General features: G+C 39.4%; 1 protein-coding gene across 2 annotated transcripts in view; it reads left to right on the top strand.

The window, feature by feature from the left end:
- Positions 1 to 25,349, top strand: part of LOC108249009 (zinc finger MIZ domain-containing protein 1) — a 110,330-nt gene that overhangs the window by 26,960 nt on the left and 58,021 nt on the right. For both annotated transcript variants that reach the window (XM_017438136.3, XM_017438126.3), the window contains exon 2: positions 2,279 to 2,377. The gene's annotated coding sequence lies outside the window, so the exon portion shown is untranslated. The remainder of the gene's footprint in view (positions 1 to 2,278; positions 2,378 to 25,349) is intronic.

Below are 25,349 nucleotides of genomic sequence, written 5' to 3'. Positions count from 1 at the left end.
GCTGCAGCAACAGAGGGGATTTTGACTCCATGAGGACCCAATTAAACCTGTGAGGCCCCCTCAGAAGGAATAATAACAATGATAAATGCACCTCTGTGGCCAGCTTTAAAGAGGCAGGAAGAAATGTTTTATTGTGAAAGCCTGTCATGACACAATTTACTCCAGACCGCTGGTCAGTGGAAAAATCTCACCTCTTCATATGAGAAGCCAAGTGTCATCTTTTAAACAATTCAATAACTTGATTAGATGGACTATCTTGCGTGTGGTTGAACTGAGTTTGAAGTCAGCAAATCGTTTGTGCGTTATTCCATGATTTGAGCATGTCTGTGGGAGAATATGCAAACATTTAGAGGGCCTGGGTGTGAGAAGACAACCACAGTTATCCAAAGACATTTAGCAGCTTGGAGAAAAGTTAGCAGTGCTTGAATAAACTTGCATGCAGCCCCTCAAGTCTGAGTTACAGTGTCAGCCTGGTATCAAACCAAAATGTGTAGCGGAGCTGCCAGCTCAGCATACAAAGTATCCCATCTGTATCATGCTTTGTCTTGCCTAAAGCAATGCCAAACTTCCGAAAGAACAACAGTGTTAAATTATTTACAAAGTCTTTTTATAATCACAACAGAATAGATTTGTTGCAAAGCTAACCAAACAACAAAAATAGAACAAATGGAAGGAACAACCTCTTCCCACACGTTGAACTGCAGCCTTTGAGGAGCAAAAAAAATCTGCAAACTCTCAAATAAACTCTGTGCTTACACGTGTAATTTATATGCATGGGTGACATAAAATAGGTGAAAAACGATCTCTCTGAGTGGACCGGCGGGTCAATTACACACTTGCGACTCAGTGGGTTTTTTCCTCTGTCAGGTGGTAATTTACAGAAAAACTCCTTTAATTAGATAACAGGCCTCTGTATTTCAGATTTGCACTTTGCCAGCAGTTTATCAATTACTGCTTGTGGTTTCATACTGCCAGTCAGTCTTTGTCTGGGTGCTCGAGCCTCCTCCTCGCCGCGCTGCAGAGCCGTGTTATTGTACTTAAACAAATCAATTCTGTTGCAGTTGGGCTTTTTTTCCTCCATCCTCCGTCATTATGAACTGTTTGCAGTGCAGAGCACATTGATTTTTCACAGCCCTGGAAAAGCTGTTGATGAATAGCATAGAGGTATCTGGGGAGAATCTGGCTTTAAAAAGGAGGCACCCAGCGTTAGCCCCCTCCTCCTCCTCTTCGTCGACCCATTGAGCCACCAGCACTCCTCCACTTTCTCTTTTCAGAGAGCGCCACTTCCAGCAGGGGAGAAATGCAGCTTGAAAAATCTTCCAGTCGTAAGGAAAGAGGATTAAAAAAAGCACAAGGCGCGAGGGGACCGCCCTCTCTCTCTCTCTTGCTGAATGTGAAAATACACCTTGTTGTTTAGACAGTTTTTATATTTGGAACATTAACCTTGTCATTTCAACTCGAGCATGAGATCAGGAGAAACCAGAGGAGTTCTGGCTCGGGATACAAATGGCTGGAATGTTGTGTCACCAAGCAGATGACTGATGAAAATGATACTCACATTGATTAAAGAAAATACTCATTCACAAGCCAGATTAAACACCAATAAAATACTTTCAAATTTATTCCTCAGTGTTTGGGAAGCCAAAAAAAACCACTTTAATTTAATTTTCAACTTTGAACTTTTGACATCCAGTTTTATTAAACCCAGGTTGTCATGATTTCAGTGGTAATTTCTTCTCAATCTGAGTTAAAAACATAATTTTGATTTTAGTGCTATGTTATAATCTGGTTAATTCACACTCTAACTGGATCATATCTGATCATTTACCCTTTGTGTGAGTAACATGGTGATTTGGGTCCAAATGCTAAAAGCCCTTTCACTCTGGCAAAGTGGTTAGCTGTAGCAATTACTTGTTTTATTGGGCTTCTCTGTCAACCGGGAGTGAATTGTGACTGTGCCATGGCAGTGAACTTACTCTGTGGTGGATGTTTATGATGGCACGCCGATCATGTGAAGTATCGGCTGCTCTTTTGATTTGTCCTTCGTGGGCACGAGAGCGTGAAGGAGCTTATCCGTGCAGGGTAGAAGAGTATCACAGGCGCAGATGGAAGCCACTCAAAACCCAAAGGAATTTGTAAGAAGTGAAGTCACTGAGTGGGCTTGATTTTCAGGGGAAAATATGCAAATGTAATATTCTAGTGTTTGGAGATTGGTGGATAAAGTAGCAATGATTGATGCATTTTCTTGTCTTCCTCTGATTTTTTATTTTTTTTTCAGGGCCAGAAATTGTGAGGTGCTGGAGTGTTTTTCCACTTGGTGTTTGAATGGGTGGGGGGGTCTGTACTGGTGACAAATCAAGGATTGAAAACAACACAAGTAAGTCTTTTTTTTTGTTATTTACAGTATGTATTCAATGCTAAAGATCCAGCTGAGGTCAGGGGGATTATAATGTGCACTCATTTAAAAATCTTCTCTCAAATGAAACATGACATGTAGTTTATTGCCTGAAAGCAGCCATTTTTGCTGCTAAAGTTTTGCGTGTGAATATCAATAAAACAATTTATTACATTTGTTACATACAAATACACTTGTGAAAACTGGTGTTAATGCGTTATGCAGTTTTATCTTTACACTGTGTATCCTAAAGCCGTGGTTAGGCATATAAAATGTCCACACTATGGCAAATAAAGATTATTTAGTTGTTGTATCAGGATTTACAAAAGTAGTTTCTTTTAAACAGTTATTAAAGCTACACCAACAGCAAGTTCTCTTGATTTGAGATTGGGTTGTGTTTATTTAAGGGTTCATATGAATGCCTCCCCACCACTATTGTGGTGTTCACACACGCAGGAGGAGCACTGTGTTGTGACTGATGATTAGGATGATTAGGTGATAAAGCAGAGTTGAAAAGTTGTAAGTGTTTTGTGCATCAAAAATTGAGTGTTATGTACCATACTCCTCATTTAAAAAATCTAACAATGGCTATGGTTAGAAATACTGAAATGGCAGCGTTTCTAGTGGTTGTTTATATAATATGTCTGTCTTTCTAAGAAAGTCTGTGTGAAATGATGGGAATTGATTATAAATAAATAGTAAAATGTGTAACCCTGTGTAAACTTAGGCAAATATTCTAGGCATTTAACTCTTTAGCTTAACTATTAAGTGAAAGGATGTTTGTGTCACACTGGATTCACCAGCATGGCAACCCTGTGTTGATGATGAGCATCAGTGTCATAACATAGACAGATGTAATCTTCCACCTCTTTATTTTGAAAAGGAAACGAGCAAAAAAAATGCTTTAGTTGTGCAATTTTGAGTTTACATTTGAATAAAAGTAGCTATTGCTTGAACATGTTTACTTGTGAAGGATCTCTGAAAAAGTTTTTGATTGTAAAAAAGTTCTAAGATTACATGGTAATGCTGTGCTCGTTGAATTTGCTTAGTTTCCATGCTAGGTCACAAGCTGGCGTTGTTATTTTTTAATTTTAACAACATGTGCACGCACACTGACACTTCAGTCTTGAGCAGTAAAACAGTTACATCTAAAATGATGAATGCATGAACATTTATTTGGACCTGCGATGAGGTTGGGTTGCTCCTACATGTAAAAATAAGGGTGAGTAGCACAAACAGCACTCTCCTGTCAGCCACTGTTACTGTTTTTAATCTATTTGCATGTGCAGAATAACTATTAACTGACTTTAACCGTGGTGCATATGTGCAATTTCACACAAGCTGCGGTTTCTCTTTAAACTATTCTGGGAGTTTCCTAAAACTTCCACTCCGAGACCTGGATTTAAAAAGCTTCACTGTCAGAATACGATGCTGTCATGGACATGAACGGCCGGAACGCAGTGCAACCGGAAATGTTCCAGTTTCACTCAAAAACAGCGTCATGTAAACAAGGCCAAAGTCTACAGCTTTGTCTGCTCTGACACTGTCTTTCCTCCCCCCGTACTCTAATGTCTTTGTGAAACATGTGATGGCTACAGTTTGTGTGTGGCCAGTGTCGGCTCTGTTAGCAGAACATGTTGATTTCATCAGGAGCTCCGGGGGGTGGGGGTGCTGAGTAACAAAGTGCTTATGTTCCAGGCCTGCCCAAACACACACACACAAGGTCATGACTACCTTTTTCATTAACAAGCCACAATATGCAGTGTATGTTCCACTAAAATAGAAAAATATTTAGAGAAAATGGAATGTAATAGGATTGTTCACTGTATTATACAATACAGTCATGGATTAGGAATTAGGACATCCAGGGCACACACACACACACACTCAGTGAATAGATAAGAGGGGTTAATCTTGATTAGAGCTGTGCGAATGCTGAGAAATATGGTGCCCTGACAAACATCTGCCTGCCACGCAGCTGAGTGGGATAAACCAAAGTGATTATTGTGAAAATGCCATGCGAGGTAGACAGTGATAGCAAGTGAAACGGACGGGGATGTGACACGAACAGGGACATGACATGAGTGCTTCAAAGTCTGTTCTCTCACCGCCAGTGACAGACTTTTCCCTTGGTCTGTTGCCTTTGTGTGGGGGAGAATGTAGTTGATGCAGAGGATACAGGACAGGAAACATTTTTTAATGTTTGAGGCTAGTGACCACAGCATTACGTTAAAGGCTACAGCTAAGAATTATAATGCAACTAATTTATTATGACGTTATGGTACATGGAAAATGGTGTGTTTTTGATCTTCTAATCAATAACTAGTTGTTTGATAATGAATCAGTTTTCAGGTTCTGTTTCAGAAATATCAGAAGATTGGTATTTTCCTCTTGTAGCTCCAGTGCAAGCCCTAATGACTAACTGCTTTCCTCTGTGAAATGTGAAGGTGCAGACATTCTGTTAACTTCTCTAAAGGAAGCGGGGGGGGGGGGGAGAAAAAAAATCCCCTTCCTGTCAGTGGTCTCTTTTTCTCTCTGTTCTTGTGAGATCTGGAACTGATAAGTGGGAGGCCTCTGGTAACTGAACAGGAAGGATAGAGGGCCTGGCCCCTGAGTCCCAGGCACATGTCCACCTCCTCTGCTCAGGAAAACAAAGGGAACAGAGTCAGCCACCTAACATCAGGTTGCAAAGCATTTAAGGTTATTACTAGACTATTTATTACATTTTAGTATGAATTCCTATACCCATTTTTAGTAAAGTAGCCAAATTAACACTTGCAACTCTTTCACACTCAATACTCACGACTCCCTTGTTACCCTGGACAGTGTGAAGTCGAGTAGAAGCTTATTAAACAAGCGCGTAATGTGTTTAATTTGTTGTTTATTCCACACACCCAGATCTCTGAATGACAAGCTGTTAAACTGAGTGTGATCGGACTATTGTAGTAGCTATACATGGGTGTTTAATAAAGCTGATCTTTTTTAAGGGGTAGCATCATATTATTGAACAAACGTTTTATGAATATAATCGAACTTCTGTATGTTAGCACCACTTTGATGAAATTTTGGTGAAATTACAGTCAGACTCCAAATGTAGTCATAAAGATCTCTCCCAAGGTTAGTGGGAGACAATAGAACCCAGCAATTAAGAAAATCTGACAAGTACCTCATTTAGCTAGAAATAAAGAATGTATGTATAGTAACAATAAGTGCTTCTTACACTACTATGTAGACAATCTACACACAGTATGTACCTCTTATCATCAGCATTTATTTGTAACATTATTTTATTCAGATTATTGTTCTAAAGGTATTCCCCCTAACGTGCAGAAAATTAGTAAATGTACGCATAAAAATTGTTATAATAAAAACTAGGAAGAACTTGAACATGATTTAGGGATTTTATATGTAAAGCTTTTGTGTCAGTATAACAAAGGTTTATTGTTTGTGCTTTATCAGATTAGAGAATGCGCTGCACAGAGCTGTATGAGTAACTGGACATGAAGAGATAAAACATTTCCTTCTTGCAGTGTGTTTGACTTCCATCTATCATTTCATCTTTGGGGGATTTCCTCACAATGTTACAGCAGTGTGAGCATTCTGTGTTGATATTCTTCAGAATGCCTCGCAAGTTTGAGAATCTCACGAATCTCTTTCGGAGCAGAGAGATGTTTTAAGGGTAGTATTCCCATGAGAAAGCACAAGATAATGTGTCAGTGTGACAGTTGAATTATTAGCCCATTAGTCACTGGAGAGGAAAAAGAGGTGGATGAACAAGGAATCTGTCAAGAAAGCATCTTTTTTTTTTTTTTTTTGCAGACAGTCCTTCCTAACTACCACCCAGAATTCTTGTAAGCCTCTCCCACTGATGTAGGAGCAGGAGGGTGAGGGTCAGAGAGCACAGCCGGGGCTATCCCGGTGCACTCCGTTGCGGATGACCCGGCTGCCTGTCCTAGGAACAGAGCAGCAACAACACAGTGGCAGAACTCGGTGTACCGGACTAAAAATAGACGCGCTGTCATCTTTGGTTTTTTTTGTAGACACATACAAACGTAGACACGCGGGCTGATGCTTGCACATCCAACCCAAACCAGCGCTGGAGCGAGTCTTCAGAGGTGGTCGCGTAACCACTAGTAATATGTCAGTGACATGCCAGTACATGTTTGATTGACAGGGTGACTGCGACGGAACAAAGCGCCTGTGTATTCAGGACAGATGTTCTCTGCTGCCTGCTCTGATGCTCTGAGTTGATGTACACCAGGAGGAAACCATTAAACAACACTTGGCTCTAAGATGAACTTCCCCAGTCCACTGTGACCCTGTTGAAATCGAACCTTTTGTATCCTTTGTGTAAGCTATCAGCTCAGTGCACACAAAAGACACTGGAAAGAAAGTGATGAGTATTTAACAAATGAAGTAGTGTTTGCTCCCTTTGATGCAAAATCAAAACCGATATCCCTCTGACATATCATTCACGAATAACTTGTCAATTCACTGCTTGTGATGAATGGCCTAAATAAGCTACGCTTCATGAGCCAACAAATTAATTAATGACTATCTGTAATATGTTTAAAAACACTTGGCATTGCGATGTTGGCTGGAGGAAGATTTACCTCACTGCTGCTTCTTAAAATGTGACCACATTAACCTTTCTACTACTTAATGTTAATATACTATTGAATTTCTCTTTTCCAGTGAAAGCGTTTACTGAAGACTCATTAAAGAGGTGCATTTTTCTGTCGCTGAATATGACTGAGAGCCAACAAGTCTGTCTGTGCACCACACAGATTCTTTTAAATGTTCTATTTGTAACATGGATAAAGCTAATGAAAAGATGATAGCAGGGAGCGCTTCAGGGCCTTGAATTAGCACATCAGCTGCTCTGACTGCCATTGAAGTGGCCCAGTTTTGAGATGTAGTTACAGCATGATGACAAATATAAGCCCAGCCCCTCTTTGCTGCATTTGAGGCTTGGCATGTTAATTTTTTTTTTTCACAAGTAGGATTACTTGTAGTTTTTGGAAATTAACTTATTGCAACAAGATGTTGAATTGAGCTTGTTTCTTATTTTTACATGGTTGCATGTATTTAATACTACTGATGATGTATTAAAGGGAACCAATAAGTTTTAAGTCCACTTTTTAATAGCTGCTCTGGAGCTTAATTATTTTGCTTTACTTCCATTGCTCCCATATGTTTCATATGCAGCAAATATCTTTTCTCAAATCAGAATTTCTAAAACAACATTTTGGACACTGTCTTCCAGTGGCAGTCAAATGGAAATATTCAAACTTTGGTGTTTATCGTGAAGCCTATCTATTAAACTTATTTCTGGTGTTGGTGGAGACCAAAAACGAGCTTTAAGAGCATAAATTTAGAACTTAAGATTACTATACCATCACAAATTCAGCTTGTAAACAACTGATATTGTTGCTCTCTGAATGGATGTGTAAAGATTTTGTTATAGAGTGTGGCCAAGGAGCTTCAAAAGATAATTGTGGAACACATTGTGTGTTCCTGTGCTTTTTGTTTTACATGATAAAAAGAAAACATTTATTGAAGAGTGAAACAATCAATGAATTGCTTACCTAAGGTTTAAAGATTTATGTTTCTTCTTTCGTATGTATTTAGCTTAGTAACCAGAAGCTAGTTCAACTTAGCATGGTTAATAAACTTGCAAATTCTTGGCTAAAATTCAATAATAATTGCACCACAACTCATAACATGTTGTCTTTGGTGTATTTTATAGTTGTTCATCCCTTTGCTCACCTAAACAAATCTTCTGGTTCTGTATTGAATGAGTTTTGAGTAGTATTGCTTTTGGAGATTTGTGCCTGAACATTTGGTACTTTCAAAAGCTTTGGTGCTTTTGATGCTTGTGCACTTGTTTTCTTAGGCGAACTCTGAAAGCTCAGTGATGGTGGTGATGATGGTGTATCTGACAGTCCCACTGGTTAAACAGGATGATTGAGTCATCAAGGCGATACAGCTGTCTTATGTGCTTCCTCACCCCTCCATTAATGGCTGATGATGATGGTAGCAGGGTGTAAGTGCAATTGACAGTGAAGTTTGAGCTTTGTAGGGAAAGATGGAGGAAGACTGAGGGAAGCAGGCAGCATGGTGGCTATGAAACATTCATGCACCTGGGGACTCTTTGCATAAGGAGTAACAAGCTGAGCCAGTAATGAAGTACAGAGCAAAGGACTTCTAATGACTCTGTTTTTCCTTTCGTCTGCATTCCCACATATTCTATCTTATAAACCTAATTACATACAGTGATAAAATGAGAAAATATTATTAACTTAGCTGCAAGATAATTAGTAGGACAGGTGTGTGGCTGGACATCAGAAGGTGAACTATTCCCGGCCTTTGACTGATCTTCATATTATCGACATGACAGCAGTGTGCCAAATGTGGACATCTCCGGTTGTGTCGTTTGAACATTTGATCCTCCTAAACTCATGCTGGTCAGTGGCTGTAAGCTCACTCCCAGACAGACAAGATAGAGAGCAGTAGAGTAATGGCTAGATGAAGAGGAGAATAAGGGAAAAGTAATATTTAGACAGCTGCACGCGTGGAGTCGTCCATCGCTGTCAGAATAAGTGGGGGGGTGGGGGTGAAGAGGTATTTTGGTGTCCTCAGCTATGCCTCAGACAAACTCCTGCTGCAGTATTGATGCCACTGCACCCTCCTGACAGCAGACTGTAAATCACGGGTCGCAGTTATCTATAGATTTACAAACACCTGCTACCTCAGTCCCTATATCACAGCAGTATATTATCTATCTGAGCTGAACAAACTGAAAGAACCTGCTCAAATATTTCTGAAGGTGATGCATTACAGAGACTTATCTGAGAGCTTATTGTCCACATCTCCGTCTCAGTGCAGTAACTGTGGTTGTGTGTGAGACAGCTGGTCACATGTCTGCAGTCCTGTGCTAGACTGGCCCTGTGCCTTGAGGTGGTGGATGGCAGCTGACTGCTCTGATTCACCGAGGACTCGACTTGTGTGCCGCACGCCTCACAATGGATTGACTCATGAGGAGTAGACGTGGGGCTTGTTCACTGTCCATCTCTTGGCCATTTTATTAGAACTCTGTGTTTGACTCCTTTGTTGTCTTTGTGTTTAGATGGAGACAGCACCGTTTTTACTGATGCTTTCATGCATACAAGGGGGTCAGTTTCCCCTCACTCCCTCATGGAGTGCGTCCTCCTCAAAGGGAGGATGTTAAATGCCAGCCACCTCATAGAAAACTGTTTTCATCTCACATGCACTAACACTGGTTTTACTGGAGTTTAAGGCTTATGCCAGAAGGGTGGAACATAATTTTTTTTCTATTTTACCCTTTTAAACTCCTAATTCTTGAACATATTTTTTTGCATTCTCTCTGTGGTAATACTTGTTTACATGTCATGTTACTTGTTTTGGTCACTCTCAACTATGTGGAACAGTTTGAGCTGTGTGGGTGGGAGGAGGGGGGAAATTATTAAAACTAAGTAAAAAAAAATTAAATTAGTTGTGCTTTGACCTTTGCTTCTTGAGCTGACCTTTAACCAATCAGCACCAACCTACAGATGAGCTTACTCTACATAACGTCATTATTTCTCTCCAATAAACTTCGTTAATTTTATTTATACATGGTCCTTGAAAAGGTGTGCTCCCAATACTCACGTCTGCACTTTGAACTTGTAGGACTCATTTAATACCTGTATGCTCCCGTGTCTTATGCCTTAGTCAAAGGTAGTTTTAAGATATACACACATTGCCTTTCACCTTGACACACTGTCTGCAGCAATATTAGATACTAAAAAAAATGCTTTTCTAGACATGCAGGGCTTTCTTTAAAAATCTTCTGAAAAATCTGCTTTAGGAAGTGGGAAGGGTTTGGGACTTTACTCTAGGTGTGGCTTGTACATTGGACTCCATTGTTGTTTTTACTTTGTTTTCTCTGTAATTTTGTCTTTTGAGTGCACCTCAAGTAATTTCTGAGTCCGTGTGAAAATATTATGTTTTGTTTTGTTGTTTCAGTCTCACTTGTGGTTTGGTTTAGGTTTTCGTTTAGGCACTATATGTATATTATTGAGCTGCGAATAATAATACATATATTTTTATTTGGCCAAAAATTTACGACTCAATGGCTTACATTAAAAGATTACGCCAAATGCTGCTCACTGTGAAATCATAGGATCATAAAAACAAGCTCATTATCTCATGTAGGCTTAAATTTATATATTTTTCTGGAAGACTTTTTTTTTTTGTAACGCGTCATCCCAGCTTTTAAAAGGACAATGAGAAAATATTGGAATTGAGCTCATGATAAAGTCATAGTCATAGTATGAGCACTGAACTCTGATGAGACATAAGATAAAAACCTTTTTGTGTGATGAAATGTGAATGCTTTAGAAGTCTTGCACATAATGCCCTATTGTGGATGTATAAACATTTAATTTAAGAAGGTAAAGAATCTGACAGAACTAGATATATTTTTACCTTCTATTCATCTGAAGATAGCTATATATAAAGACAAACAAATTTACTGAATAAATGATAAATCATGATCATAGAGTTGTATGCTCCTTCTTATGTTTTATATATCGGTTTTGTAACATGTCTCTCTTTGAAAACAGTCTCCTATGTAGTCATGTGATTATTGTGTTGTCTTTGTGCTCCATTTGGCCGATGAAAGCATGCAAAAACTCACATTAAATCTCTGCCTGTGGTCACTCCCGCTCCCCTAACACATAGTAGCATGTGCAAACCCCCACGCAGCAGCCACTAATTGCTACTGGATATTAGAGTGAGGTCTCTTAAGACACTGACCTTGCTTTAGCCAATCATATCAGAGCGTGTTACCAGGCTGGGCCATGATCAGAGGAGTCCCCTCAGCATGAACAGGAGGAATCAATTATTCAGACTAGCTGCTCGCACCTTTTGCCGGACACCACGTTTAATGACATTTATAATGGCATCTATGTGAGAGATTAATTGCAATGTGAGACTATCAAAGCAGAAAAAGCACAAAAAGACCCGCCAAATGGCTCGCTGCATGCCAGATACAGACACAAAGAGAGCAAATGGTACAGTCATCCAGTTTTTTAAGTTTAATAATTAACAGTTGTTGGGTTTTTAATTACCCTGTTAGAAGAAATGGCAGGTTTTGTTTATTTCTTTAGTTTAAAAAATGTTAGGAAAAGGGGATTTTTTTAATTCTTTGGAGTCCCACTAATTCTGGATATCTTTAGCTTTTATTTTATTAAGTTAAAAACAGTAAACTTAGTATATAAAACGACAATATAATGCTTTGATGAATTAAAGCTGTGCAGCAACAGAAAATCTCTCAAGTGCTGCAGCTCTCACAGCTTTTGTGTGTAAACTGCTGTAAATAGTGCTGAGCAGCAGCAAGGTTACTCACTCTAGTCGCATCTGCATTATGCTAATCTAACAAGAGCAGGAAGCCAGCAGAGGATGGTCCCCCTATACCCAACAGGGGACACAAACACAGGAGTCATGATTGCTGAAAAAACAAAGTTTAGCAGGAGATCAGCAGTCCTCACCTCTAGTCGTAGGTCAGATTCTGATTCTGAGCTCTTTTTTTTTTTCATATATTTTTCTCTCTATAACCAAATGTTCTTATCGCAACCCCCAGGCAATCATGCAAACAATTTGGCCTGTGTGTTTCCAGTCACATGGGCCTGGAGAGCTGGAGAGTCAGCATGTCTGTCCTGGTATTTCCTGGGGCTTCGTAAACACACTCTCCCTGTCTCTCTTTCTTTTTCTTTCTGTCGCACGCACATGCAGAAACGCACTGTGTAAGCCAACAATAATAACAATGTAATGATGATGTATATTTGTGTAACAATGTAAGTGCAGCAGAGCAAAGGGAGAAAAAAGTGAGTAAAGTGTGAAACAAGGCAGAACAAATTCCAGTTCAGCAAATTAAGGTTTATTAGTTCAAGCTTGTAATGATCCGAAATTATTACATTATAGCAAATAGTCATAAATCGTTAGTTACTTGAGCTTGCATTTCTTTTAGAAAAAAAACAACAGTTTAAAGAGAAAGAAAGTATGAATCTGCTTACAACTGATTGGCTACAAAAACAGAAAGAGACACTTTTTTTTGCAATTTGTTTTTTCTTTTCATTTAATAAAATATTTAAAATAGATAAATTAGATTCACACTAAAACTTCATAATTATCAACCAGCTAAGACCACCAAAGTGATTTAAATATATTTTTATATTCACAGATTTCTCAACTTACACCACAATAATTAAAGCCCTAATGGATGTTATTTGTGTGCCAATATGATTATGCTATCCGTTGGCTGTGCATTAAATCATTATATGATTTAACCGGTTCAAATAAGTGCATGGGAGAGTAAACGGGATCATCAAATTGATTTGGAGTGTCAAAGTGCAAGGTTCAATGAAGGCGCTAATCAAAACCTGCTGTTAAATGGTAAAGAATGATTTAATGTCATTTAACGCCTTAGTATGTGTGAGCTAAACTGTGTTTTTTTAAGTCATGCACTGTTAAGAGTGTTAATACATCTAGAATGACTGCAGAGCTGCCGCGTTTGTGTAAAATTAAATAAACTTAAATTGTAAGCCATCCGGCCATGTTTCAACCTTAGTTTGTGGAGCATTTCCAGCCACTAATCTCCTTTTTTACCCCTTTAGATGCCATCTAACATAATTTCATGGTGCTGATAAAGAGTCTAAAAATTCAATAGCTGAACATGTATACTGGGATTATAATTTAGAGTCTCCGTAGGGGATGTAGGTCAGCTGAAAGACTATTTCCTCAGTGATTGTAATTCCCATTTGTTCAGGTTTTTTTCACCAGAAACAGAGCTTTCAGGTCTTTGTGTGGCTATAACGCCCTGAGCAAGACATGGGCTCTTAATATTCTTTAGTTAAATTTCCTGTTTGTATGCAAGTTTGCTTATAATATATCTTAGATCTGTATTTAAATTTCTCTTTTCTGTCTATTTTGACCAAAAGCTTTTTTATTTTGAACTTGAACTTTTACCCAATAAGTTGACCTTACTTGACTCATAGCTGAGTTCTGCTCCACAGCGGTGGAAGAACCAAATAAGGTCATGTTTATGGTTGAACTGGGGGAAAAGGGTTAGCAGGATATACCCATTTAACCTTTTAGGACACTCGTGAAAAGAAAGGAAGTCATTCATTTAGTCTTCAGTGATAAAGCCTGGGTGAATTGTTAACTCTCTTTCTATTCTTTGGTAAAACCTGATTTTATTTATTTATTTTTACCATCACTTTCCCAAGCGGTTCCTCTCATTCTGTGTCTTAGCAGCCATGCTTAGCCAAACTAATTTTGTGCCCGTTCCTCTGGGCTTGAGAAATAGTTTTGTGAAACCATGCATGAATGGGAAAAATTGATTTGTTTATGTATCATCTCGGCATAATGGGTTTTTGCCCTGATTCAGTGACAAAACCTGATGTTGGAGGAAAAAGAGAGTGATTACTCTAGTCTCTGGCATGTTCATATTCTGTTCCTGTGTTGTCTAAACCTGATAACAAGTATGGCACAAAACAAAGCTGTCCATTGTGGGAAGAGATTTTTTTTTCCCCTAACAAAAGTCATTATGCTGATCAATGCTTCCCAGAGAAGAGACAGGCTCAAACAACACAGAGACATGGAGGATAGCATAAAAATATGTAAGAGCCCTAGGCTTCTTCCTTATGTTTCTGCAGGCCAACGAACGCACAACATACCTTAGTTATGTTTATATTTTTACTCAGCTTGTACAGTTCTTCTGAAGTTGCTGAAAAATAATAAAAACATTTTAAAAAATGAACAATGGTTTTAAGACTTTAACTCAGATAAACGTATTTTCAGAATTGCTTTTTCTAGTTGCACAATCATTTGGGCTGGGCTTTCCCAGGTTTTAGTCAGAATTTAGTGAAGGTGAATTAAATTCTTGTATTGTTATTGAAATTTAAATAAAAAAAATAAACACTATATTATTTTTTCAAATACATTGACAGCATCATTGTTTGAATTGTTACATTTAACAGATTGATTACATGACTAAATTTAACATGTAGGATTGATACTTTAATTAACAGCAAAAATATATTAAGAATTTCCTAATCCAAACTGATTAGTTTTGGTGCCTCAAGCTAAGTTGAGCATCAACAAAAACCGAAGCAGAAATTCAAGACAAAACCAAGTTTTATTAGAGGTAAAGTTTGAAAATAGTAATAAACAGGATTTAAAAAAAAAAAAACATTGAGATTAACAAGAAATTCTTTGTTAAAGTCCTCCATCACTGCAATGTCCTCTTTTCTTATATTGTATCTTCTTTTTCTATTATTTTTTTAATTGAGATTTAATATTGCCTCCAATAGAAAACTTTCGGCTGCAGGACAACAAGTACTTTTGTAGAATCAGTGGTGAAAAATCCTGGAAAAACAGTTCACGCTGTGATGAATGGAAAAGGAAATCCCCAAGATGGATACAAATAATCAAGATGATGATGATAATAATAATAATAATAATAATTATAATCAAGATGGCTGACTTTCATTTCTCAGTGTACAAAGCAAGGTCCATAAAGAAATGGATGAGCGAGTTTGGTGTGGAAGAACTTGACCTGCACAGTTCTGGAAGCCCGATAGAACACCTTTGGGATGAATTAGAGTGAAGACTGCAAGCCAGGCCGTCTCACCCAACATTAGTGTCTAAACTCACAAATGCGCTTCTGGAAGAATGGTCAGAAATTTCCATAAACCCTCCTAAACCCTGTGGAAAGCCTTCCCAGAAGATTTGAAGCTGTTATAGCTGCAAATGGTAGGCCGACATAATAAACACTATGGATTCAAAATGCGATGTCACTCAAGTTCTTGGGTGTAAAGACAGGCAAGCGAATACGTTTGGCAATATAGTGTATGTAGACACAGTTTATTTAGCCTCTCTGTCTGCCGCGCTCCATGTTAAAAAGTTTTTTTGCACGGGTCAAATCTGATTTAGTTGAAAATACACAATCAGGAGATCTGTTGGCAGTGAAGAACTTCCTAGTAATAAAGAACAGAACTTGGTCCATCTGTCTGCATGACTGCATGGCACATGGAGGTCTGTGGTGTTGGATCTGCTCGAGGGGGTTGTAGAGACGAGTCAGGAAGAGCAGGAGTGTGTGTGTGTGTGTGTTTCTGTAAATAGCCCACCCTGCATTAAGAACTGCCATGCTGGGGCTACGCTCTGTGCAGCCCTGACCTCACCAACCAATCCGCTGCTCACATTTCCTTGTGGCGCGGGAGGTTATGGGAGTCAGTGCAGACTTTATCCAGGTCAGATCTGGACCGCTTTAACTGGTAAAGCTCTGCCGCTGGTGACCCTGGTGACCCCCTCGGTGCCAGCTCGTGTCAAAATACCACAAGCAGCTCTGTGGAGGGTCTCCGTTTCTCCGCCTGCTGTTACGAAATAATTCTGCCCTCATTTGAGTCTGCGAATATCTACGCTTAGATGCGTGTTCAGATCAAAACAAAAATGCCGGCTTGATTTGATTTTTTTTCGTCTTTCTCCACATTAAGCCGGTAAAAAGAGAGTTTGCCTCGCAGCGTATGTGCACTGGATATGTGTGTGTGCTCGGAAGTAGGTCATTGATTTGGAACTTGGACACTGATTATGTGCTGGCCTAGAAATGGGCTATAATCAGTGTCTCTCGTACCAAAACAGCTTTTCATAAGTGGCAGCTATTTCAAGGTCAGGAAACAGTAGCGTCACATTGCTACACATTCAGATGAAATCTGTTTATCTCTTTCTCAGTTTCAACAGATTGATGTTTCCAGAATTTACTTAATCTTGTCAGATTGCTCATTTTAAGATCCATTACTCAGGAAGAAAGAGTCTGAATATCATGTTCATCTCTTTTTATGCAGCTAGAATGTGCCAAACCTGTGGGCATGCCCAGTTCTGTCCTCAATGAGGGTATGATGTGCTCATTTGGATGCCATTTGAGCCAATAATGTAAATAATCTAAGGCCTTTGAACAAGCCAAGACATGATCTAATCTGTTTCTGACATAAAGTCTCCAGCCAGAACTCTCTCCTAGAATACAAGTTACAAGGGAGTTTTCTTCATGACCATGTTGGAGTGAATCAAAACTCTCTGTCAGCGAGCATCATCGCAACTCCCTCTCCCTGTTTCTCCTCGGAGCACGGAGTGAGCGCTGTATTAGTTTCTGCAGTAGATGTTTTTTCTCAAACACCCCCAGGAAGAAGCCTTTATTTTGCTTTTTAAATGTAACTCAGTATAGATTCAGCTCTGCTTACAGTACAAGCTGCTGTTTTGCTTGAAGACTAGTTGTACTTGATGGAGGTTGCAAGAGGTCAGAAGGGCATGCTTGTGTACTCTCTGTTCTCTTCCTTAGTCTTGGCTAGTGTGGGTGGAGAAAAAAACACCAAAGTATGAAGGGAGATCTCTTATTATTGAAGTGCCAGCATTCCCCCAGTGTGTTCTTGTGCTACTATGTAGTTAAGGGTGCGTAGTTTATGACACCAGGAAGAACTCCAAAGAACAAATTGTTTTTTGCATATCATCTCCGCTTTGCATGTGTTGCAGGCTTGCTATGGCTTCACCTTCCATCCATGTGAAAGATCCTCATTTTTCCAGCTTGTCTCTTTAAATGAGCCCTCACCCTGTTTGCAGAAGCAGCAACCAGCTAGCAGGCACAGCATAAAATCCTATAAAAATTTTTTTTTAAAGACATCAGCTGCAACAGCTGCAGGCTGTGGCACTTTGAGGAGATGGAGGGGCGAGAACAATTGACCAGAAGCGACACGGGAAAGAGAGGTGACCTGATTGCTCAGCTGGCCAAGAGCACAGGAAGGAAGCAGCAGGAAAGGCTGGTCCCCTCAGTCTGGCTTGGCTTTCTGCTGCTTCTGGTGGGTCCCTCTGTGGCCTTCCTTTCCCCCCACCACACCCCCGCCCTGCCAACCTCCTTCCTGCACTGCTGCCTGTCATGGCTCACTACATCGGAACAAAATGATCAGCTCTTACCTCCTCATGAACACGGGTCATCAGGGGAGCCACGCAAAGGCTGGGCCCTTTGTATTAGATAGGGATCACTGATATGTGGGAAGAGGAGGGGTTGCTGCAGAAGGCTGGAGAAGTCAATATTGCTTTGGTTTTTTTACAGCACACATATGCCAGAGTGTTTAATTTTCATTATTCTATTTATTACGAATGGCCTTCAGGTTACAAATTTTGTGGCACTATTAATTTCATCCTGCTGCTCTTGAGAAATTATTGGATATGTGTGGGTGTGTGTGCGTTTGTGATTCCTTTTCATATTAGGAAGCACATCGAAGACCTCTTTCACAATTCCTGTTGCTCGTAATGTAATTAATTCTAATCGCAGTCATCGTAATAGCTTTTCAGATCAAATACCCAGGAGCAGTCCTAACAGAATAATCCATTCCCCTGAAAAACAAACACCCAGACTCTCCCTCTGTGTTTGGCTTTGGCTCGGAGAGAAGAGCAGTCAGTTGGATTGTGTGTGTGTGTGTATAGGGGGGTGGCACATCAGAAAGCAGAAGGACCTGCACATTTGCATACCTTTTTAGCATGAGGCTAAGGGAGCTTTTATTAAATTCAACCCCCCTGTGGGGTGGGCCCAACAGTGGGGGGAGGGGCACGAGAGCTTACAGAGAGGGAATGGAGGGGTGGTCTCATCTTGGTGACAGGAGGCACCATCTGAGCCAGCAGACAAATAATGTTTCCAGACACAAGAACAAGGTGGCAGCAGCGTTTTCTCAGCTGAATAGTGCTGCGCCCTCCCTCCTCCTGAAACTGGAGTGGCTGTGGGTGGGTGGGTGTTTGGGGGGGTTACTCCCTATTCAGTTCAACATGTTTTAAAGCTCTACTGTAAATACATTTGGTAGTACTTGTAAAGGTGCATGCCTACTTTTTTCTTGTTCTTTAAATTTGAAGTTTTATCTTTTTCCACACTTTCAGTTCGTTCATATGATTTTCTATCACTTACAAGATTCACATAGTCTGATTCTGAGCTCAGGAACATAGGTAAAATAAAGCATCTAAAACATCTACTGCTTTCTTTCTGTGTACTTAAGTGTATTTAAGTGTATCTTTGTTAGATTTCTGCTGGGTTGTTTGGTATTTGTGCATATTGGTTCAAATAATGAAAAGCCCTGTTCTTCCATAATCTGACTTTTTTAAAGGGGTTAAAAGGTGTGGGGACAACTTAAAGTAGTTTGAAACTATCTTTAGATTAAATAACTAATGATATGTATGACTAACCCCATTTAGATATGTAGTTTACAGAAAATTTCAGTACACCTTGATCAAAGTCACAGGCTTGCATAAAAATTCTTCACCTCTTGTTGCCTTTATTCTCAATAAAGCGTATTTAATAAGAGCACAGATGTGCTTTGTGTTTGTGTATTCCTGTGTGTATAATGTACTGTATCTTAGGTGGAGTGGGGGAAGCCCAACAAAGTATATGTCCGTGCAAGCTGAGGCATCTTGTGGTTGTGCTTTTCCCGGCGAAGAGGCCGAAATCATCAGTTAGTGCAATGAAGTGAGCCTTTCTGGAATGCTACATAGCCCGATAGCATCCTTAATGGCCCATTTTTATAAACAGCCTAGCAACAAGATAGAAAAAAGATAAGTTAAACATAAGAAGTGAGAGAAGTTACCACTTCTTGCTGTGTGTAATCAGTTCTTTACATCTTAAGCATGTATTAATTTAGAGGAGTTGAAAACGCCACAACGATTTGGAAAACAACACAAAATTTTAAAAAAGGCAAACATATTTAAATAAGCACTATTGTTTTGTACTTTTATCTGTTGCTGGGATTTGCATCTTATTGGTTCTGTAAAGAAACAATTTTGATATTTTGTTAATATTTCCTAATTCAGCGCATTCATCATCACTTTATATTTTTAATCATTACTTCTTGTCTTAAGCTCTTATATTGCACGTAATCCTCAAAACGACTGCACGAGGTTGCAGAATCGCAAAGTATAATTTCAGCTGGGTTTTTTTCACCTGCTTCTTGCAGGTATTAAAATAATACACTTCAACCTTGAAAAGATAGACTCTCTTCATCACATAATCACCTGAAATTTTCGAGCGTAATTACATGTTAAATTATGTTTTTTGTTGGAAAACTGTTGCTGAGTGATACATTACACTTGCTTGCTTGAACAGATCCAAGACTCTAATTTTCTGGCTTCAAAGCATCGACAAAGTAAATCTTTCTTTTTCATTCATGTTGACTAGCCAGACTTAGTGTTAGGTTCAACTGATATTTTTTTATGACACAACAAAGTGAGCTGTGCCAGTTTTATGATTTGCATGTCTGTTGATTAGTAGGCAAAAACCTGTTTTAGTTTGAGTGGGTATTGAATCTATATTGAAGCCCTCGTAGTCTAATCCACAACTTTTTTTTACTTTGATTTGACAAAAAAGTTAGCTCTTCATGAAGTTGGGGTCACACAGTGATCAATGGAAGCAGCATTTATAACACTTGTGCGCACTAGAAAATACCCTCACCCCGTGCTGTTTTTGTAAGCCCCACCTTAGCATTTGGCACACCCAAGGCAAGGGGGATGGGAGAACAAGTATGAAGTGAAGAAAAATCACAGATGTTAGGCTGCATGAACGTCTTCCCCTTCACAGCCTTCCTGCTCAGTCTGACCTCTTTAGCCTGCTTTTTTTTTCCTCCACAAAAGACAAATGACTTCCCCTAACCTAATTTCAGTTGCAGCATACAGAGGTCCACCTTGACACCTGCCGGTTAACAGAACTGTAGTAGACATTGTGCAGATCCGAGTCACTTTAGAGCACAAATGGCCAGCTTTCCACGACTGGGTTTTAGAAGATTTTTCCTGAAAGTTCTGTAATCAACTCACATTTTCTTGCATTAACTTCTTGCTTAAGACAGCAGTTTGTGGCACATGATGAAGGTGAAGTTGTCTGTTTAAAGAGTGCGGTGGAAACAGTAAGGTTTGTGTTTCAACTGTTGTTACGATCACATTGTTGACTTGGTTGTGACATGCCAAACCTCAGCCTAGTGGTGGTACTTACCCCATCACTCCCGCCTCTTAGTGCGTCAACATGCACTGTCATTCAAACCGTAATCCTGTTTGCGTTAAGCTTGGTTAAAGGCAGAAACTTCAGAACTGGTCCCGTTTAGATGCTTTGTGCTGATAGCAGGCAGGAAGCAGGGGATTGTCTTTGATTATTTGGCTTTTCTCTATTTCCCTGGGGACATGTTGCTGCTTCAAGCCTGGCAGAGTCTTTGCCATAACTAGGAAGGACCTTTGATTGGATCCTGATGTGTGGACAGCAGTGGGTTCAAAGCAATTTATCCAGAGGATATTAAATGACCCAATGGCCATATTATTGGCACAGAACAAACCTGTGGAAAACTCCATGTGTTTGTGAGGTACTGAGGTTTCCGGCATTTTTTGAGTGTTTAGATCCCGCTGGTAAAAAATGCTTATAATTTCTACTCTTATAAAACTTGAATTGTAAATAAAACATGCTAAAGTACCTTGATAAACTTTAAGCCTACAACAATATTGCATTGACTGTACTCTCTTGCTCAGCTTTCCTTCTCTTCCACAACAGGAACTGGCTAATTTCCTGAACTTGATATGCCATTTGGTCGAAACAGAGGGAAACATCTGAGAAAAGGGATCTCATAGATTTTTCTGCTTTAAAGTGCTTAATGAGTGTTCAAATCTGTGGTTCAATGCTTTTTAACATTTTACAGGTGGCCTCAGAGTTTTATCTCCAACTTAGGAGAGCAGTCAGGAAATGAAATATTTTCCCTCTATGCTTCAGATTCCCCACATGTTCTGTGATTTGCTTATTAGTAGAGCTGCTCACAATGTTAAAAAGACATTGGTTCACCTTTGAGGACATCAGTGGACAGTTGTCAGTGAGTACTTCAAAGAAAATTATGCTTATCCTTTTCCCTTTCATTGAGAGTAACAGTGTCTGTACCTCCAGCCTTAATAGCACTTAGTGTCAAAGGTCAAGACTTCAGGAGGAGGTCATTTCTCTGGTCAGCTGCTGGTGAGCAACATGACCCTTTCTCCTGATGGCCTGACCTCCTCCCCCACCTCACATTATCCCTCTTACTTGCTTTCCTTCACTAATGAGCCTACAAATTTGCTAACACATACTACCTCCTATTGATTAAATTTAAAAAAACCCACATCTCCCTTCACTGATGGCTTCAACAACTTCAGATGTCTGCACAGACTCTCATGGCTGCTGCTGTCCCTTTAAACAGATCTGGTCGCTTTTGTTTTGTTGTGCCAATGCAATAAAAAAGGGAATAATTTCCAGACAAAGCACTTGTCTGCCTCTGTACAGCTCAGCCATCAAACTTGTGCAGAGTATTACTTGAGCCTATTGATTGGAGTCTTCTACCGTGTGCAAAATCAATGCTTTATTTTCTCTTAGGCTAGCCTTTCTCCTGTTTGTTTTTTTGTCAGTGAAAATGAGAAGAAAGCTGGAGAGAACCCACTCACATCCTCTGTATTCAGTCTTTTCTTTTAAAAAGATTTGTGACTCATTTTGGCAAATTTTGGTTTTATTTGCCATCTTCTCTTTAAGCCTAATATTATTTTTTACTCATCCTCTGTATGATGTTATGCTTGTTTGCGCTGTGGCAGACCTGTGATGTGGTGTTTTACTTTGACATCCTGATTGACATTAAGTGGAGTTTCAGTTTTGATGCTAGTTGTGGTTTATAGCTACAATTGTGTGAGGTTTAAAAAGTGACATGCATACAAGTATGACTGCAGCTTATAGTTACAAAACTTTTGATTGATTTTTCTACAATCATTTATTGATCTATTAAATGGAAAACATATCCTTAAAGATATCTTCAGGTGCTTTGATGCATTCTACCGTGATTTTTATTGTAAATTGTAGCTTCAAAAATTGATTAGTATACTAATTTTGTTGTTGTTCCAAATATTCCATGTTTGTATGTGTTTATAGGAGGAAAAAAATTTAAATAACTAGAATCAGATTTTGTCATTTCATACTACTGTCTATGCATTTTCAAATGATTGTAAAAATAAAGACCACAAATTTAGAATTTATACTGATATTAGAGAAATGTATGATATAAAAACTTGAAAGGTTCACAGAGCAAAACATAAATTATAAATTGGTGATGGTGAATTAGTTATGCAATATTATCGTGGTGCCAGTTTAATGATTCCTGGTTGCAGTTCTTTTGAAAATGAGAATTAACTAGAAAATTCATTGGGCTGATTTATAAATTACCTTGTCGTACATTATGTTCATTAATGTGGCTTCATGTCTCCATTATTTCTATTATTTGAAGAGCTGAAAAGTGACATTATGGTTTGTGAAATAGTTTGTTAGCAAGTTATCATCCATATTAAAAAAAAATACAAATATATGAGTTGAGTCAGTTACTTTGTTTTGACTTGGGGATATCCATTACCCACAATGCAACTTTAGTGACAAATGTCGGATTGAAGATGCTGCTTTGTTAATAGTTGCTGTGACATGAAAAAGGGACTGGAGAAGTCTAGTAAACTCACATTTTGTTCCATCTCTACAGCTCTGTTTTTTTTGTTATGATTAATATATTTTATTTCAGACTTCATTCCCAACTGATTCTGCATCCAGTCAAATCACTGGAGGCTTTGTCTCAGATTTCTCTCAGCTTCCTGTGTAAAACTTCAAAAGTGTTGTGCAACTGTGCAGAAGTCCTCCCCAAAACCTGTAAACAGACTTTGATGTGAAAATTCCTGTATTCCTATCTGTATTTGTAACTAAAGATCTGCGTCATTGTCAAACACATGCAAAAGCTTCATTTTGCTTTTCTTTATATACATTTGGGTTCTACAATGTGCACGTCTGACATGCTGCTGCAGTTGGATGAAAAGTCCAAGAGAGGACAGGAAAAGAAGGGGTCAGTGAACAGGAACATGGCTGGTGACAGGCTGGCTGCATGTGGGGTGCTTTCGCTAACGAGAAGCCATTGTGCCCTCGGTGAAGGTTAACTCTCTCGAATTCAGGGAGGCAGGAAGTGTTAGCTGCCTCCCCTGCACTTTTCCCATCCGCAGCCTCTGCCAAGCCTCAGCAGAACAATCCAGCTCCTGTGACTGGGTGGGGTGGGGTAGGGGGTGGTGGGGGTGAGGGTGACATAGGGAGAGTCAAAGACAGAAAGAGGTGGTTGGCTAAAAAAAAAAAAAAGAAACTAAAGAGGTCCAAATCTGCAGGGCAACATGGGGCTATTACGTTATGCAAGTGTTCTCTTTTTGTCTCACGTTGGGTTTTGGTACAGATTGTGTGAAGCATGATGATAATGCAGAACATGCAGCCTTTACCAAAACCATTCTCCATTCACGGTTACTCAGACAAATTTCCTCCCACAACTGGAGCTGAAAAGTGGCCAGCTGTAGCAAGGTTCCAGCAGAAACACACAAATAATAGACATATTAAAACACACACACACACACACACACACACACACACACACACACACACACACACGTAAGTCACAACACCTCATGCCAAATCAACAATCACATCTTTGTTAAATTATCCAGGAAATTGTTTGCGGTGCTTGATAACGCAGGTGTTTATATGGTAATAGCTTCTTGAGGCTGGATAAGAATGAAACAATAAAGTCATTAGAGTGTTGCAAGAAGAAATGAAACCAGGCTCGTTCGCACACTACAACTCATCACCCAAACACACACACATAAAGTCACTACCACAGGACGATGTAGTCTTATTCACAAATTTATTTATAAAAAGCTTTTGTCAGCCGCCTTAATGACCCTTGACGTGTGTGAACCTGTGCCAAGCTGTCCATGGAAGGGCTATTTATCTCCGCTAGCATTGTGCTTGTAGTGCAGATAAAAGAAAACAGAAGAGAATAGAGTTTACACAAGATCCAATAGATCCTTCATAGGACCATAAGTGATTAAAATTGCTCCACTTAAAGGCTTTTATCCTAGGTGTGGTGAAAAAAAGGATACAGATGTAATCTTAAAATTTCCTGTTATTGACATCATTTGTCAACATTTTTATATCCTCAGTCTTTCGGTGTATTTCTCAAAATCCTCACAGGCAGCAACTTTTGCAGAGGTCTCACCCTGTTATGAACAATTGAAAAATGTCATCTACGAATCTGTAGGTGTTTGTAACTTTTTCATCCAAAATTGTTAGCAAAGACAGACAAACATGCAGCATGTAAACGAAGATGTCTTTTGACAAAGATGTCCTGATTCCAGCATACTTTTGCAACAAAAAGAAAAGGCTTGTGCACAGCGTCCAGAAGTGCTCACTTGCCTCTGTTGGAAAATAATGAAAAGATCACACCTGGTGGCTTCTTAGAACCTCACTGCAGTCCCAGTTCCTTTTTGGTCATTTGAGAACGTGTGTTTGAGTGTGTAGCAGAGGTTCAGCATTAATCCAAATTTTCCTATAGCCTTAGTGTATTTTTTTTAACCTTTTGGTGTTTACCCTCATGTCACACTCTTTATAGTGCTTTAACAGTGTTTTTGCTCTGAGGATTTCTGTGTGTTGGAGCAGTGGTGTTGGGAGCCAATAAAAAGAATTAGCTGAACCTCTGAGCTGAGTGAGGCCACATAAGGATGTGTTCAGTGCCGCTACAAGGTGCCAAATGACTGACTTACATCTCAACGGGGAGCAAAGAAACAGCACTTAAGAGTGTCCAACAATCCTGCGTCCGTCTCGAGGATGGATGATTTCGGAAGAGATTTCCCTTCCTAACGGCCTCTGAGCCGCTAATGGCTAAAAGCTAATTCATTATTTGTGGTTACTTCAAAACATGAAGGGACTCTGCATAAAAGATTGTTCAAATACCCAGTTGAGATGTAAGGCATCATCAGCCACGCCGGCAGTCTCCCTCTATCAAGGAGGCTTGTCTCATTA

Source organism: Kryptolebias marmoratus, linkage group LG17 (genome assembly GCF_001649575.2).
Source record: "Kryptolebias marmoratus isolate JLee-2015 linkage group LG17, ASM164957v2, whole genome shotgun sequence".
In the NCBI taxonomy this organism is placed as follows: domain Eukaryota; kingdom Metazoa; phylum Chordata; class Actinopteri; order Cyprinodontiformes; family Rivulidae; genus Kryptolebias; species Kryptolebias marmoratus.
This window is presented reverse-complemented; position numbering and strand designations above follow the sequence as displayed.